Genomic DNA, 10,851 nt, shown 5'->3' with positions numbered 1-10,851 from the left:
CCCTTCCTCCACCCGGGAGTCCACCCGCTCCTGGCAGAGCTCCGCCGAGGTGCAGGGGGGCTCTGTGCGGGAGGGAAGGGACCAGGGTGACTCCAGCGGCCAGCAGGGGTCACGCGCCCCCATGTCAGGGACCCAGGGCAGGTTGGGCCCCACACGCCCCTCGCAGGGACCCATCCCCCTGCCACCCTCACATCTGCCAACGCCCTCAGCAGAGCCCCACCAGGAACAAGAGAGCCAAGCAGCAGCTCCCGCCCCCATCCATTGCCCTGGCTGCAGGGCAGACACTGGGGCTGCCCCCCCGGGGTACTGGGTGAGCCCCTGGGCCCAGCGTGTTCACGGCCCCTCACCTGGGTCTGAGCGGCTGCGGGAGGTGGCCCGGCTGCAGCTGGAGGCCCAGGCGCTGCTGCTGACGGACCTGGACCCACAGCTGCAGGGGCTGGTGCGGGGAGCGACGGGCTGGGGGCTCCCGGAGACTGGCAGGTCCCCGGGGGCCGGGCAGGGCGATGCCCCCTGGTGGTAATGGGGGCTGGGCTCCCGGGGCAGGTGTTTCTCTCCACAAAGGAGGCCCCGGAGCCACCCTACCCGGCTCCCCCGCTGGGCTGGGTCCCGCCTGCCCAGCCGCCTCTGGAGCCAGGTCCGGGGGGGGCTGGCCGGTGGGCGAGTCGCCCCGAGCTGGTGGGATCCAGCTTCCCCGCCCGCGGGGACGGAGAAGCTGCTCCCCACCGGCCCTGGGGCCATCTTCAGGGCTTTCTTGAACCACAGCCGAAAACGTTTGGCCATGCTGCAAATGAGGGGAGCAAAGGGGAGCTTGGGGCGCAGCCTGATGAACGAAATCCAGGGGTTCCAGCTCCCCAGAGCGACTGCCCCCAGCCCCCAAATGGCCCCTTGCTTATCGGTTCGGTCTTGCACAGGCACTGCAAGGACCTGAGGGTATGTCTACACTACCCCGCTAGTTCGAACTAGGAGGGTAATGTAGGCATACCGCACTTGCAAATGAAGCCCGGGATTTGAATTTCCCGGGCTTCATTTGCATAAGCGGGGAGCCGCCATTTTTAAAACCCCGCTCGTTCGAACCCCGTGCAGCGCGGCTACACGGGGCACGAACTAGGTAGTTCGAACTAGGCTTCCTAGTTCAAACTACCATTACTCCTCATTCCACGAGTCTCCTGCCCATCAACAGCCCCTTCTTGGCCAATCAGGGGAGAATCTAAGGTGTGGGGGGTGGAGCGTTCTCCCCAAAGACACCGGCATAGACTTGTTCCAGCCCCACCTCCCCAGTCCCCACAATGGGGGCTGCATCCCCCACCCCACGGCTCCTGCAAACCACCCCCCGTCCTTCAGCTAGTCTGTTGGGTCCCAAGCTGGGGGGGGGGCAGCAGGGGAAGGTCACAGAGGAGGCAAGAACAGAGCAGAAATGTGGGGGGATGGAGGAAAAGGGAAACCAACCAGGAGAAAGCCCCAGTGGCGCTAAGGACGCAGCCCAGGTGAGGAATCACCTTCTGGCCCTTGACCGAGGGCTGGGCCTGCCTGGAACCCAGCCGGCCCCGGGCGGGATCCAACCCCTGGGGGCTCTTACCTTCGTCACAAAGGTGTCGGGATGTGGAACTCACAGAACGCGAAGGAACCGTGAGGAGGAGACGCACCAGAGCTAAAGCAACCGGGGGTCTCCAAAGTCCCCTGGGCCCGCCCCCCGCTTTTATCAGCCTGAGATGTGGGTCCCTCTGTGAGGTCATCACCTCCCCACCTGCCCTTTGCCTTATATGCTGAGGGCTGCCCAAAGCCCCTGTGAGGTCACCGCCCCCCCCTCACCCTGCCAGGCAAATGTCCTGCCTCTGGCCACCCCCCTGGGAAGTTTGAGCCATTACTAGGGGTCCCTCCCCCTCCCTCATAGGCTGCTCCCTGCCCTACACTGCAGGCTTCTTGCACGAGAGCTGTTTCACGCCGGAGTTCTTGCGCAAAAGGTCTCGTGCAAGAGTGCCTCCACCCTGCCATCGGCTTTTGCACAAGAGCGTCCATGGCAGTGTGAACGCTCTCTTGTGCAAGAAAGCTCTGATGGTCATTTTAGCCATAAAAGTGTCTTGCTCAAGAAGCCCCTGGTGCCCGTCCACGCTGCCTTCTTGCACAACAGCTCTTGCACAAAGGGGGCTTAGTCATCGTCGGGAGAGGAATAACTCCTGTGCAAGGAGCCCTGTTCTCTGATGCTTTACTGCAAATTTACTTCTGCAAGAACACACGTAGAGTGTAGACGCGCCACAAGTTTTTTCGCAAGAACACGCAAAAACAAGCCATGTGGATGTTTTCTTTTTAGGCAAAAGCCCCTTTTTGCACAAGATCGGTCGGCCTTTTTGCAGGCATAGGGATCTTGTGGGAAAAGGGGGTTTTTTGCACAAAAAGTAAACATCCACACGGCTTGGTTTTGCGCACAAACCCCGAGCACAAAAACGGATCGGCAGAAAATATGCAAATGACATTGCGTGTCATAGAGTCCCTCGTTAGCATATTTGTTGCCAAAAAAACTCGTTGTGTAGACGTAGCCTAGGAGAGAAGCGATCTCAGACACAAAGCCCTTCAGTAAGAGGGCATAGCCCTGGGGCGTGGTAGGAGACGTACGGCAGACATGGGAGGTCACTCTCCTAGCTATTTGGCACGGAGGAGGCCTCAGCTGGAGCACTGTGTCCAGATCTCAGGGCCATGCTTTAGGAGAGAGAGTCCAGAGGGGAACTATGAAAAGGGATTAGGGACGTTAGGGTATGTCTACACTACAAAGTTAATTCGAACTAACGGATGTTAGTTCGAATTAACTTTGATAGGCGCTACACTAGCGCTCCGCTAGTTCGAACTTAATTCGAACTAGCAGTGTGCTTAGTTCGAACTAGGTAAACCTCATTGAACGAGGACTAAGCCTAGTTCGACCTTACTAGTTCGAATTAACGGGTGTGTAGTCCCTTAATTCAAACTAGTGGGAGGCTAGCCCTCCCCAGCTTTCTCTGGTGGCCACTCTGGCCAACACCAGGGAAACTAGTCTGCCCCCCTTCCGGCCCCGGACCTCTTAAAGGGGCACAGGCTGGCCAGCACCCAGCTAGCAGACCCTTCACCTGGCACGGCTCGAGCCAGCCTCCCGCTGCCACCCAGCCATCCCCCTCTTCCCGGGACCACGCTGGCGGCTCTCGGGAGCCTGCCCAGGACCGCACCCGCCTGGTTTAGTGCGGACATCATGGACCTCGTCCACGACCTCCGCACTAGGCACAGGAAAGTGACCGTCTAGGACAGGAGAGCTGCCAACCTGGCCACCTAGGAGCAGGTGTGCATGAAAATGAAGGTGGTCCACTGAGACCCCCAACCCTGAGCCCTGAGCTTACAATGGGCGTATTGGGTCATACCAAAGGTCCATCTAGCCCAGTAGCCTGTCTGCCGACAGTGGCCAACCCTAGAGACCCTGGAGGGGATGGACCGAAGACAGTGATCAAGCCATTCGTCTCGTGCCATCCCTCTCCAGCCTTCCACAAACTTTGGGCAGGGACACCACTCCTACCCCCTGGCTAATAGCACTCCATGGACCCAACCTCCATCACTTTATCTCACTTCTCTTTAAACTCTGTTCTAAGTTCTAGCCGTCACAACCTCCTGCAGCAAGGAGTTCCACAGGTTGAATCTTTGCTTTGTGAAGAGCAACTTTCTGTTAGTATTTTGAAGCCTGCTACCCATTCTTTTCCTTTGGTGTCCTCTAGTCCTTCTATTATGGGGACTAATGGAGAACTTTTCTTAATGCATCCTCTCCACCCCACTCATGCTTTTATGGACTTCTATCCTATCCCCCCTTAGTGTCCTCTTTTCTAAGCTGAGAAGTCCCAGTCTCTTTAGCCTCTCTTTATATGGGACCTGTTCCAAACCTCTGATCATTTTAGTTGCCCTCCCCTCTCCCACCCTCTCTCTTCCCCTCTCCCACCTCCTTTTCCCAGTCTCCCCGAGTTTTGTTCAATAAAGAGAGATTCTATTTTTGACCACAGGTTTTCTTTATTTTGTACATCAGGAAGGGGGGCTAGGGAAGGGTAAGTGGAAGGAGGTGACGGAGGAATGGGGTACGAGCCCCCGATGGGGAGGACTGGGCTGGCTCTGCGTGCTTCTGGGGGTGGAAGCTCTCCTGCAGCCCCCCAATTGCTCCTTCTCCCCAGATGGCAGCCTGCGGCAAGTACAGCCAGGCTGATGGCCGAGTGCTGTGATGTGCCCAGTGTGGGCACTCAGAGCACTCCAAACCAGGACTGCTTTGCAAGAGGGGCACCCCTGAGAACTGTCTGTCCGGGGTGGGGGTCGGGTCCCTTTAAACACAGCCCTCGGCTAGCCTGAGGCAGCAGCTCCACGCTCTAAGTCCTCATGTGATGCCCTGCCGGCACTGCTTCCGGCTATCCTTAACCCCGGTTCAGGGTCCACTTAATGTGGACATGCTAGTTCGAATTAGCAAAACGCTAATTCGAACTAGTTTTTTTAGTCTGGATGCATTAGTTCGAATTAGCTTAGTTCGAATTAACTAATTCGAACTAAGTTAGTTCGAATTAGCGCTGTAGTGTAGACATACCCTTAGATATTCACTGAGTAGTCAATTAACCTCATGATTTCTTATCGGTTACTTGACTTTTCGATAGTCCCCAGGGGCCAGCTGTCTCGGTCCTGGCTCGCGCTGGGTCCGGGACCTACCCCCTCCGCGGCTCTGCATTTACAGTGTGTTAGGAGCCAGGCAGGCAGGCAGCCTCGCTCAGTTCCAGTTTGCACCAGGTCCAGAAGCTCAGCCCCAGCCCCCAGGCAAGGGCTGCTGCCAGCTTGTGGTGCTGCCTCTGATACAGAGGCAGCAGTACGGAGTGCCAGGAGGGAACTGGTCTAAAAAGCACCTCCCCTTGCGACCTGGCTCCGTTTTTGGCGAGAGAGAGCCGCCTGTCTTGAGACACCGGTGGGGAGTCGGATTTTCAAAAGGCAGGTCTCTGTCCTTTGTGAGCCTTCTAAAGCGCTTCGGTGGGGGGAGGGGGCAGGAAGGCGGACGACACTCAGGAATTGTAGCACCCAAATCCACGGAGTGTTTCGCCAGCACCTCCTGCAACAGAGCCCAATCCCTGACAGGCTTTTAGGCAAGATAGATCATTTGAAAAAATGACAGACACAGGGTTTTCCGTCACCGCTCTCCCTTTCTTTTATTTCCCTGGGCTAACTGGCTTGTTCCTCTTTGGCTAAGGATGGAAGGGTATGTCTACACTACAATGTTAGTTCGAACTAACGGACGTTAGTTCGAACTAACATTCATAGCCGCTACACTAGCGCTCCGCTAGTTCGAATTTGAATCGAACTAGCGGAGCGCTTAGTTCGAACTAGGAAAACCTCATTTTACGAGGCTTAAGCCTAGTTCGAACTTACTAGTTCGAATTAAGGGCTGTGTAGCCCCTTAATTCGAACGAGTGGGAGGCTAGCCCTCCCCAAGTTTCCCTGGTGGCCACTCTGGCCAACACCAGGGAAACTCTATGCCCCCCTCCCGGCCCCGGACCCCTTAAAGGGGCACGGGCTGGCTACGGTGCCCGTGCCAGGTGCAAGCCTGCTAGCACCCAGCCAGCAGACCCTGCACCTGGCACGGCACAGAGCCACCCACCCGATGTCCCCCAGCCCACCCCCTCTTCCCGGGACCAGGCTGGCGGCTCCCGGAAGCTTGCCCGGGACCGCAAGAGGCGGGTACATTCCTGGGCTAGTGCGGACATCGTGGACCTCGTCCACGATCTCCGCACTAGGCACAGGAAAGTGGCCATCTAGGGCAGGAGAGCTGCCAGCCTGGCCACCCAGGAGCAGGTTTGCATGAAAATCAAGGGGGTCCACTGAGACCCCCGACCCTGAGCCCTGAGCTTACAATGGCCGTCCTGGGTCAGACCAAAGGTCCATCTAGCCCAGTAGCCTGTCTGCCGACAGCGGCCAACCCTAGGGACCGTGGAGGGGATGGACCAAAGACAGTGACCAAGCCATTTGTCTCGTGCCATCCCTCTCCAGCCTTGCACAAACTTTGGGCAGGGACACCACTCCTACCCCCTGGCTAAGACTACTCCATGGACCCAACCTCCATGACTTGATCTCACTTCCCTTTAAACTCTGTTCTAGTTGTAGCCTTCACAGCCTCCTGCAGCAAGGAGTTCCACCGGTTAACTATTTGCTTTGTCAAGAACAACAACTTTCTCTTACTAGTTTCAAGCCTGCTACCCAGTCCTTTCCTTTGGTGTCCTCTAGTCCTTCTTTATGGGAACTCATGAAGAACTTTTCGGAATGCACCCTCTCCACCCAACCCCTGCTTTTAGAGACCTCTATCCTGTCCCCCCTCCGTCTCCTCTTTTCTAAGCTGAACAGTCCCAGTCTCTGTAGCCTCTCTTCATCTGGGACCTGTTCCCAACCCCTTATCATGTTAGTTGCCCTCCCCTCTCCCAGCCTTAATCTTCCCCTCTCCCACCTCCTTTTCCCAGTCTCCCCCAGTTTTGTTCAATAAAGACAGAGTCAATGTTGGAAGAAACGTTATCTTTATTTTGTACATCAATAAGAAGGGGGGCTAGGGAAGGGTAAGTGGAAGGAGGTGAGGGAGGAATGGGGTACGAGCCCCCGATGGGGAGGACTGGGCTGGCTCTGCAGGCTTCTGGGGGTGGAAGCTCTCCTGCAGCCCCCCGATTACCCCCTCTCCCCAGATGGCAGCCTGTGGCAAGTGCAGCCGGGCTGATGGCTGAGTGGTGTGATGTGCCCAGTGTGGGTACTCCGGGCACTCCAAGCCAGGACTGGTTTTCAAGCGGGGCACCCCTTAGAACTGTCTGTCCGGGGTGGGGGTCGGGACCCTTTAAGCGCAGCCCTCGGCTAGCCTGAGACTGCATCTCCACGCTCTAAGTCCTCCTCTGATGCCCTGCTGGCACTGCTTCCGGCCATCCTTAAGCCCTGTTCAGAGTCCACTCAATGTGGACTTGCTAGTTCGAATTAGCAAAACTAGTTTTTAGTTCTAGACGCGTTAGTTCGAATTAGCTTAGTTCGAACTAGCGCTGTAGTGTAGACATACCCGAAGAGAGGAGCCAGCAGGGGTAGAATGAATTGTGTACCAGGTCCTGGAAACAAGAGCATCTCCTCCAGATCACCCATCCACACCTGAACTGTTTAAAAGCTTGGCTGCCAATAAAGACACCTTAGCTCAGCAAATGCCAAGCCAGGCACCTGTGTTTGGACACGAGGGGTGCACAGGGATGTGAGAACCAGGAAGGCTGATCTGTGAATTCACCCCCAACCGTCCCAGTACAAGACAGACGCTTGCGCCAACCAGCAGGGGTCACTGCTCCTCCGGTTTGGCTTGGACAAAGGTGCCCATCTGTTTGGTGTTCGCATCTCGGAGCTGCGCCAGCTGCCTCTGGCCACGGCGGAGCAGATACTCGATGTGCATCACGTCGGCCCGGGGGATGCTGGCGTTCTTCCGGAACTCGGCCTGGATGCGAGGCAGGAATCCCGGCTTCTCCCGGCCGGCGCGCAGGAACTGCCTGTATAGGCTCAGGACGTGCTTCTGCAGCTTGCTATGCTGGGCCATGGTACGCCTGGGGGGCCTGCCCAGGCCACGGGGGGCCAGCGCCACGAGGCAGGGGCTGGAAGTGAACAGAGGCAGAGATGTTAGAGCAGCATCTCATTCCCAGACGCGCCTGTGCGGGCAGTTCTGTGCCCTTTTCACCCCCACCTGCTAGGGTTACCAGATGGTTTAAAAAAAATACCGAACAGCAGGGGCCGGCGGGGGCGGGGGGGAGGAGGGACTGGCTGGAAGAGAGGGGGTGGGGGGGAACCGGCCGCCGGGAAGCAGGGCTGGCTGGGAGGGGGCTGGAGGGAGCGGGGCTGGCCGGGGGCAACCAGCCGTCGGGAAGCGGGTCTAGTTGGGTTGAGGACCAAGAGGTGGGGGAACCGGCCGGCAGCGCTGCAGAGATGTACCAGAGCCTGGGTCGGATTCATCTTTGGTGGGCCCTGGCTCCTAGACCATAGACACACTCCCCCCCCCCCCGCCCCCCCGCCCCCCCGGAGGCCCTAGGGAAAATGGCACCCCGGCCCTGTGGACATGGTGCCCTCTCTGTTTCCCTTGGCCCCGTAGGCACTAAGCTCCACTCCTGCCGCCCAACTCCTACAAGGCCCGACGGATTTCTCTGTGGCCCCCGACCCAAAAAAGGATCCCCCCAGCCCTGTGTTAGGGGATACGAGGGAGTCTGGCTGGGACGTAAGTGCAAATAACTCTGCTCTTAGCAGCTCTGAACCGATGGGCTCTGCCCTGTGCCCCACCCAAGAACCCTAACATAAGAACGGCAGTACTGGGTAGCCTGTCTGCTGACAGTGGCCAGCACCAGGTGCCCCAAAGAGGGTTGACCAAAGACAATGATCAAGCGATTTGTCTCCTGCCATCCTTCTCCAGCCTTCCACAAACAGAGGCCAGGGACACTATTTCTATCTCCTGGCTAATGGCCTTTTATGGACCTAACCTCCGTGAAATTATCTAGCTTCTCTTTAAATCCTGTTATAGTCCTAGCCTTCACAGTCTCCTCTGGCAAGGAGTTCCACAGGTTGACTACACCCTGTGTGAAGAAGAACTTTCTTTTATTAGTTTTAAACCTGCTACCCATTAACTTCATTTGGTGTCCTCTAGTTCTTCTATTATGGGAACTAATAAATCACTTTTCTTTATTCACCCTCTCCACACCACTCATGTTTTTATAGACCTCTATCATATCCCCCCTCAGTCTCCTCTTTTCTAAACTGAAAAGTCCCATCGCTTTAACCTCTCCTCATATGAGACTCGTTCCAAACCCCTAATCATGTTAGTTTCCCTTTTCTGAACCCTTTCCAAGGCCAAAATATCTTTTTTGAGGTGAGGAGACCACAGCTGTACACAGTATTCAAGATGTGGGCGTACCATAGTTTTATACAGGGGCACCCTGAGTTACCAAACCACATGACACTGCCCATTAAAAACCCACCAGGACTTACCCAGCGTTTATATGCAGAGGTCCCGCACCAGCAGCAATCTGCACTGGACAGGAAACCATCCGCCCAGCACGCGCGGGAAATCACAGGAACCCACCCTGGACGGTCCGATGCCCCAGCCCTGACAGAAGAAAATCAAGGTGTGCTTGAAGTGCCACGCCCACCATCCCTTGGTCCTCTGGGGCATTCGGCACATCCTGCTGGGTGAAAGGGCCGGTCACAGCTCCAGGGTCTGTCACACTTCAGGGCCTTTGGCAGCTCCTATTCACCGGGGTCAGGCAGATAATCGCCCCGAGCTTTCCCAGCACTTTTCAGCATCAGCTCTCAAAGGGGGGCAGCGTGACCCCCATGGGAGCAGGGGAATGTCAAAGAAGGAATGGGGCGGGGCAGGGGAGGCAGCCAATGGCTTCTCCTAATGCAGTGGTCCCCAACCATTTGAGGTTGCCGGGCGCCAAGGGGTGTGGCTGTTTGCCCGCAGGGCGCCCTGGAGCGGAGCCCCCCATTGCGCACCCGGGGGCGGGGCCCCCCCATAGACACATTCCCAGGGCCACCCCCCCCCCCCACAAGTACCGCATGCCCAGGGCCGGGCCTCCCACCAAGCGCCGCACGCCCGGGACCGGCGCTCTCCACCCAAGCACCGCGTGCCCGGGGCCGGCGCACCCTGCAAGCGCCACGCGCCCGGGGCTGGCACTAGCGCTGGCACTCTCCCCCCCCCAAGCACCGCGCGCCCGGGGCCGGCGCTCTCCAAGCGCTGTGCGCCCAGGGCTGGCGCACCCTGCAAGTGCCGCACGCCCGGAGCCTGCGATCCCCCCATGCGCCACGTGGCCATAGCGCGGGCAGCCAATCTGCGGCGCCCCCGGGGCCGGCGCTCACCGTGCACCATGCGCCCGGGGCCAGCTCCGGCACTGCACATGCGCCACGTGCCCGGGGCCAGGCCAGCCCTGAGCACTTGGCGGGCGCATACAAATGCGGGCACCGTGTTGGGGACCACTGTCCTAATGTTAGCAGTGGGGACACCAAGTTCGGAAGTGAATGGTTAACCAGTAAGCCGGTTATGGTTAACCAGAGGGGGCTGGAGCAGCCCTCCACCAGCCATAGGCAGAGGGCACTCTGGCACGCCACGGGTAGGGTTGCTCAGCAGTCACAGCAGTGTGCCAAGGGGGTAGGTGTGTGGGCTGCTCCAAGTCCATCTTTAACACGTCCTACGTGTCCCATTTAATCGGTTAACTGGTTCAACATATTGTTTAACTGGTTAGCTAATTAAATGAGATTTTACATCCCTGGCACCAAGGTGGCTAAAAGTAGGGTTGAATTGGGACTAGAAATTCCAGGATTTTGACTTTTTTTTCCTGATCACACACAGTTCTGCAAATAAATTCACGTTTTGTTTAGATTTTGACTTTTTTTAAATGTAGTACGGTGGATTACGGAAGATAAACCTTAAAGAGACCAAACAAAGAGTCATTTCAGGAATGGAAAACTACATTTTAATGTTCTGAAATGGTGGAGTTTTCCCCTTCCAAACAAAAGGTCACTAAAATCAGCATTTTCCAATGGAAAAACATCCCCTCAGAAAACTTCCTTCCAGCTCTAGTTAAAACGGACGTATTTTGAAGTGTATAATCAACCTCTGGAACTCACTGCAAAAGGATATTAATGATGGTGAAGGAAAGGGGAGGGAATCATAGAATCATAGAGCTGGAAGAGACCTCAGAAGGTCATCAAATCCAGCCCCCTGCTCTAGGCAGGACCAATCCCAACTAAATCAACCCGGCCAGGGCTTTGTCAAGCTGAGACTTAAACACCCGCTGTGTACAGCCTGTCTGATCCCTTCTGGGGAAGCATGGG

This window comes from Pelodiscus sinensis, chromosome 18, assembly GCF_052426305.1.
Source record: "Pelodiscus sinensis isolate ZL-2025 chromosome 18, ASM5242630v1, whole genome shotgun sequence".
NCBI classification, from domain to species: domain Eukaryota; kingdom Metazoa; phylum Chordata; order Testudines; family Trionychidae; genus Pelodiscus; species Pelodiscus sinensis.
This window is presented reverse-complemented; position numbering follows the sequence as displayed.